This window comes from Penaeus japonicus, unplaced genomic scaffold (genome assembly GCF_977035675.1).
Source record: "Penaeus japonicus unplaced genomic scaffold, GWHDUDI00000001_assembly GWHDUDI00000006, whole genome shotgun sequence".
NCBI classification, from domain to species: Eukaryota; Metazoa; Arthropoda; class Malacostraca; order Decapoda; family Penaeidae; genus Penaeus; species Penaeus japonicus.
The window spans coordinates 43,533,346-43,541,067 of record NW_028234408.1 but is presented as its reverse complement, the minus strand read 5'-3'; the positions used below and the strand labels follow the sequence as shown (position 1 = coordinate 43,541,067).

Sequence of the window (7,722 nt, the reverse complement as noted above, 5' to 3'; positions counted from 1 at the left end):
AATAGAAACGTTTCTTTCATTCTTCCTCGAGATCATGAATCAATGAAGAGTCTATGGTGAAAAGAAATAAAAGATGGTGTGCTCTCAAGGAGGAAAGAATAACAGAGGTAATGTCGATGATGTAATTGATCCATTTTATATAATTATATATATATATATATATATATATATATATATATATATATATATATATATATATATATATCCGTAAATATTCACATAACATAAATATGCATAAATGTGTGTGTGTGTGTCTGTATATATACATACATATATATATAATATTATATATATATATATATATATATCATATATATATATATATAATATATATATATGTGTGTGTGTGTGTGTGTGTGTGTGTGTGTGTCGTGTAACTATACATATATATATACTTATATAGATATATATAGATATATAAATATATATGTATATATATGTATATAAATATTGATATACATAAATATATATATATGTATATATATACATATATACACACAAACACACATAAATATATATATATATATGTATATATATGTATATATATATATATATATATATATATATACATACTAATGACTTCCCAGATGCAAAATTTTAAGTTTTATTCCATTTCTCGTTTTTTAAGATACTGATGTAGAGACAGCGACGCAAGAATTCCTTCGGTATTTACGCCTAAGTGTAAGTAGAATCCTCCTAATCCTGCGTCATCGACCCAGTAATCCCCAGCCTATTACGAAGCCTTCCAGTACGTGTCATCCGGCGGGTGAAACAGAGCGAAAGCGTACAATCATATACGGAATTTAAGTTAAATCTGGGTTGTGAGACCTTAGAGTTAGTGCGCCACATCTAACACCACAAGGTAATCTATTAGTTACAGACAAATTGATCATCATTTTAAATGTCTTTTCCAGGGGGTACTCCATTCGCTTTCTCTCTCTCTCTCTCTCTCTCTCTCTCTTTTTTCTCTCTCTCTATCTCTCTTTCTCTCTCTCTCTTTCTCTCTCTTTCTCTCTCTATCTATCTATCTATCTATCTATCTTTGTCTCCCATTCTCTTTCTCCTCTGTTTCACTTTCCCTCTTCCTTTTATTCTCCTTTTCCTTCTTTCTTTCCCTCTCTCTCTCTCTCTTTTTCTATCCCCTTCTCTCTCCCTCCCCCGTCCACTCTCTATTCCCTCTCCTTCTCCCCGTCCCTCTCCCTCCTCTCCCTCCTCCTCCTCCTCCTCCTCCCCCTTTCTTTTCCCTTCTCCCTCTCCCACCCTCTCTTTCAAAGCAAGACAAGATCCACGACCTCATCATACACACACACAAAAAAAAAAAAAAAAAAAAAAAAAAAAAAAAAAAAAAATCTCCTGATCTTTTGTCGACCCGGAATGCTCACCGCCTCACCCATCCCTAAGTGCCGTCACCAGAACCCCGAGCCGTCTGCCGAGCCTGAGTGAACACAAGAGCACACACACACACGGATTCCACCAGCGTTATGCACGTATGTAGTGGCAGCTGCAGTGCTCGGAATTGAGTGCCTTGCAGCCTACCATGTGTTCCCGGCACTCTGTACACGTCGCTATTCCACCCTTAAGTTTAGGGACGAGGCCGTTTCCCCTTAGTGCTCCCAGAGAGACCCCAAACTGCAGATAGAGGTATTGATTTGGAAATTCATATAGTACGTTTCGCTTCTTCGATGTGTTTCTGGTGCTATTGGCCTTATGGGATCCGCTTATTACTTGCGGAGAAGGGGTATAGGCAAGGTATTGTATTACATTTGTTTCTGCTGTATATTAAGGCAGGGAGTAGGAGTGGTGGTGGTGGTTGTGAAGATGAATAGGATAATGATGATGGTGATGATGATGATGATGATGATGATGATGATGATGCGGAGGAGGAGGAGGAGGAGGAGGAGGAGGAGGAGGAGGATAATGATGATGATGATAATGATGATGATAATGATGATGATGGTGGTGGTGATTAGGATTAAGATTAGTGGTTATGAAGACGATTAGGGTGATAAAGATGATGAGAAGGAAGAGATAGAATATAAGGAGGATGATAATGATAATATCAATAATAGAAGTAGGGGAGGAGGAGGAGAAGTAATAGTAGTAGCAGTAGCAGATGTAGAAACAGAAATAGAAATAGTAATAATAGTAGTAACAATAACAGTAGCAGCAGTATCAATAGCACAAATAGTAGAGATAGTAGCAGTAGTCGTAACAATAATACTAAAAAGAAGGAGAACATATAACACCTAAATAAAAATAAAATAAAAAAAAAAACATTATGGAATACTTCGTTCACCGCCATTGATTCAGTCCCAACCCACCTGGCTGATTATGCAAATCCTAAGAAGGAGGGAGAAGAAGAGGGAGGCTACAAGAAGGTGGTGTAAGGGAGAAGATATTGGGGAAGAGAAAGAAGGGGGATGGGAGAAGGTTGAAGAGGAGGAGGAAGAGGTGGAGGGGGGAGAAAGAGAAATTGAAGAAAGTAGGAAGAAATGAAGGAGGAGAAGGAGGAGGAAGCGGGAAAAGGGTAGAAAGAGGAGGGGAGGATCGGGATAAGGATGTGGGAGGAATAGAATAAGAGAGGACAACATGGAGGAGGAAGAGGAAGGAGCAAAATGTGAAATAGGTGGGGAGGAGGAGAATAAGGAAGAGGCAAAGGAAAGAAGAGGGGAGGAGGAGGATAAGAAAGAGCAGAAGGAGGAAGGGGAAGAAGAACATGAGGAGGCAGAGGGTAAGAAGGAGGACAGTGAGGAGGATAAGGATAAGGAAGAAAGATAAATATGAGTTTCTGAGAGGAATACGGATAGGAGAAACTAACGAGTGAGTCATGAGGGGAAGAGGATTAGCTCATGAGGATTATGAGGTAATAAATGAAAAGCTTATCCAAAACGGAGAAGAATAAGACCGTAATGGAGATAGGCAAAAGAAAAATGAGAAGACACCGAAAAAGAAGAGAAAGAGCAAGATATCCGAAGATTAAAGCGTGAAAAATAGCCATTGAGAGAAACTACGAGCCCGGATGTGAAAACGAGTACCATACAAAAAAAGAAGAAAAAAAAAAGACTGAATGGAAACAACAGAGAGAGAGAGAGAGAGAGAGAGAGAGAGAGAGAGAGAGAGAGAGAGAGAGAGAGAGAGAGAGAGAGAGAGAGAGAGAGAGAGAGAGAGAGAGAGAGAGAGAGAGGAGAGAAGAGAGAGAGAAGAGAGAGAAAGAGAAAGAGAGAGAGAGAGAGAGAGAGAGAGAGAGAGAGAGAGAGAGAGAGAGAGAGAGAGAGCTCCTAGCAAGGACGTGTCAAGAAGGCAAAATACCTCACAAGGAGATCGGGAAGGAGAACCTCAGCTGGGGACGAAGAGGGAGAGGAGGAGGAGGAGGAGGAGGAGGAGGAGGAGGAGGAGGAGAAGGAGGAAGGAAGGGGGTGTGATACGAGAGGAGGAGAGGCCGAGAGGAGGAGGAGGAAGGAAGGGGGTGTGATACGAGAGGAGGAGAGGCCGAGAGGAGGAGGAAGGGGGATAGGGAGAAGAAGGAAGACGAGGTGAGGGAAGGAGAAGGGAAGGAATAGGAGGAAGAGAAGGCGAGGAAAGAGGGAGGGGGTGGAGGCGAAAGGAGGAGGAGTTTGAGGATGAGGAAGAGTAAAAGAAAGAAGGAGAAGGAGGAAGAAAAGGCAAGAGAAGGATGAGAGAGAAGGTGAGGAGGATGAGGAAGCAAGAGTAGGGAGAGTAAGGCGGAGGAGGCAAGTGGAGGCAAGAGAAGGAGGAAGCAAGAGAAGGAGGAGGAGGAGAGAAGAGAGGGGGGGGGAGGGGGGGGAGACACCCAAGATTTAAAGCGCGCTTATCCACCAAATGGATAGCTACTTATTATGCATAAATTATGACCAACTGTTTACATTTGCGGGGTGTGGAAGGGGCGTTCGTAGTTACAGCAGATTTATAGTGCGTCTGTATGGTGTGACGTATGGTGTTTGCCCAGAGGAGTTTTGTGTCTTTGGGTTTCTGTTGGTGTCGTTGTTGTTGTTGTTTTTCCATAGGTTTTAGCGCCTTTCTTTTTTCTTTACTGTATTTTGCTTCTTCTTCTTTTTCCATCCAGTGTATTTTACTTAACTCTTTATCATATTGTCCTGCTTTCTGTCTTTTTTACTCTAATTTTCTGTATTTTCCTCTCTTTGTTGTATTTTCCTTGAACCTGCTTCTTCCTCTTTGCTCTATTCATTGTATACTTCTCTCTTTTTATTTTGTCTCTCTATTTTCCTTTCTCTTTTACCCCTTTTTTTCTGTCGTCGTGCGTGGCAGTACACCCGCTCCCACCGTGTTGTTTTTTGTAAAGTTGTAGTAGCGTTGTCTCGCTTGTTTGGAAGCCGGGAACAATGCTTGCACGGTAGGTGTGTTTGTCCTTTGTTCGATCGCTGTGCTTGCCCTGATATTTCTGTACTTTTTTTTGTAATATGTATATTTTATGTGCGTATTTTGAATTTTCGTCTGTGATATTCACATATTAAATTGTTTAATTTTGTTGAGTGTATGTAATGTTCAACATGGACAGTGACACACACCTAACTTCTCTCTTTCTTAACTTCTTTCTCTTTCTCACTCTCATTCTCCCTTTTCTCTCTCTCTCTCTCTCTCTCTCTCTCTCTCTCTCTCTCTCTCTCTCTCTCTCTCTCTCTCTCTCTCTCTCTCTCTCTCTCTCTCTCTCTCTCTCTCTTGTCTTTCTTTCTTTGTGTCTCTCCCTTTCTTTCTTCCTTTCTCTTTTCTTTCTTCCTCTCTTTCTACCTCTCTCTCTCTCTCTCTCTCCTTCTCTCTCTCTCTCTCTCTCTCTCTCTCTCTCTCTCTCTCTCTCTCTCTCTCTTTCTCTCTCTCTCTCTCTCTCTCTCTCTCTCTCTCTCTCTCTCTCTCTCTCTCTCTCTCTCTCTCTCCCCCCCCCCCCTCTCTCTCCCCCTCTCCCCTCTCTCTCTCCCTCTCTTTCTCTTTTTCTGTATATATGCATATCATGTATATCATCAGTGTTAAATTTCACGATTTACGATTTACTGTATGTAAAACACCACACAGGAAAACCCTTTACATTCGAAAAGCTTGGTTTTGAATATTTTCATGTTTTACTTGTAAAAGGATAATGTCATACAGATGATAATGATAATTGTATTAATGGTGGCAGTAACGTTAATGATAATCATGATTATGATATCATTATTATCGTTATTAATTTTATCATTATTATCACCATTATCATTATTACATTTAATACTTCATCAGTATTGCTGGTAGTAGTTGTAGTAACAATATCATTATTATAACTTATTATAACTCTTTATTATCCTTATTACTATCATCAATATTACTATTACCTTTATCATAATCATTACTATCATCATTGTTTCTATCATAATCATCACCATTATCATGATCAATATTAGTAATAGTACTAATCAATGTAATCCATCCTTTTTAAAAAAAAACTAAATAAATAGGAAACATCTTTAATAAAAACAACACCAAATATAGAAATATCTCACTGACACCTAATTATACGTCACATCAAAGCATAAGCCTATACTAGCACATGACATGAATATAATTATGGAATCTGACACCCTTTCATATCAAAGGAACATCGATAAGTTATAGGAACAGTAACTTTAGAAGCTGATAATTACGAAAGAGGGAGAGAGAGAGAGAAAAAAAAAAGGAAATTTGTGATGATGTTACAAAAAATAAGGGGGTGGGGGAAAGGAAATGCTAACATCAAAGTACCCAATTACAGAATTTAAAAAATCAGACGAGAATTTCCATATTTTACTCAAAAATAAAAGGGATGAGAAAATGTTATACTGTATAGTAGAATTCTCTCCCTTTTTTTCTCTCTCTCCTTTTAAATGTTTTTTTTCCTTCTTTTTTTGTTATATATTGTTATATATTTCTTATATATTGTTGTCTTACATATAAGTATTTTCATACAATATCTTGAATTAGTTTTTCGTTAATTTCAAAACTCTCAGTCCGCCATCTTGGTTGTTATGGTGGGGGGGGGGGGTTATAGAAGAGTAGGGAATGGGGGAAGGGTAGAACTGGGGAGAGGGCTTAAGGGGGGAATGGGGGAGTGGGAGGTAGGAAGAGTGGGGAGAGGCAAGGGATAGAGGGAAAAGGGGTCGAGAGAGAGAGGAGTAGAGTAAAGAGGAGGTGGAGGACTAGTCAGAAGGGAGTATGGAGCGATGAAAGAGAATGGAAGGGAGAATAGGGAGGGAAGAATAGGAGGAAATAGGGAGTGAGGAATAAGCGGGGGAGAGGGTGGAGGTGGGGAGGGGGGGGAACGAAGAGGAATTAAGAGCAAACGCTAGCAGCTTCGCGAGGTAGAAGTGCGGACACAACGGTCGTTAATTACCACATTAGCGTATTATTACAGCAGCCAAATTGATGTAGTTAAGTAGTTTATCGTAGCCGTAAAGAGTGCTATACCAGCGGCGCCCTAGGCTCTTACTAGGCCTAAATTGAACCATTCCCAGCCCGTCAAACATCCCTACAAAGACATCTGGAACAAGTTTTTTTTTTTTTTTCTTTTCTTTTTTTTTTTTGGGGGGGGGGTTATTCCGCCATTGGACTGAGCTTGGAGACATCAATTAGTCCTAGCCTCTTTAATGTGACAAGGGAGGCTACTTCGCGTCTCTTAATTACCATGATGGGATGAGCTAGTTCGAAGAAGAAGAAGAAGAAGAAGAGAGAAACGATGATAAAATGGGATTCATTAGGAAATAACATTGGCATTGAAGACATTGATTTGAAATTCAGACTTCCTCGTAATACTACAATATGCATATATTGTTTTCTGGTTTACTGTGACTTTATTTTTTCTTTCTTTCTTTCTTTCTTTTCTTTTCTTTTTTTTTTGGGGGGGGGGGATATTAAGCTTTATTTACAAGATTTCAGAAGTTGCATTAGAAATTCCTTCCTTTAAAAACAGTGTATTATCGTGAACAAGTAATTACGTCATCTGAGAAGGCTGTTAATTAGAGAACTAAGTTCATTTAGTCTCGAGGAGACTTCATATCTCAAAGGAATATAGAAAAAAAAGATAACAGTGCAGAGATCCGCAAGCAAGTGCAATAACAGTTATTGAAATGCAATGAAGTATGTAGTAGTATTGAAACATAAATGGGATTTTATGCCTTGCAACAGCATTCTCATTGCACAAGACTAATATCTTTACTTTAAATATTCTCAGTCTATGAATTTCAAGAGATCTATTTCCTTCCCATCATGTAAATGTGAACTATTGTTTCTCGTGAAGGGAGTCGGAGGGGAGGGGGGGAAGGGGGGGAAGGGGGGAGGTCAGGAGGAGAGGGGGGGGGGTCGTTCGGGGTGATTCCTGGTATGAATTATGTAATGGTTTCTAGGGAACACGGTCGGTTGAAAAAGGATGCTCGTGCAGGGAAATCTTTTGAAAATGTTGAAATTTTCTTTTCCCTTTTATGTATCTTTATCTATTGAACTATTCAACTATTCATTATTGTCATTATCATTATTCTCCTCGTTATCATTATCATTGCTGTTATAATTATTATCATCGTTACTATTATTATTATTATTATCATTAACATTACTAGTGTCAGTATCATTATTATTATTATCATTATCGTCATTATCATCATCATCATCATATATTTCTTAAGATTTCTTAAACAAACAAGTATATCTTACTTCGCCTTTTCCAGAAAGATTTAAAATCATAAA

At 39.1% G+C, this 7,722-nt stretch overlaps 1 protein-coding gene across 1 annotated transcript in view; it reads right to left on the bottom strand.

The window, feature by feature from the left end:
- Positions 1-7,722, bottom strand: part of LOC122263150 (uncharacterized) — a gene marked incomplete in the record, with an annotated part of 254,056 nt that overhangs the window by 231,396 nt on the left and 14,938 nt on the right.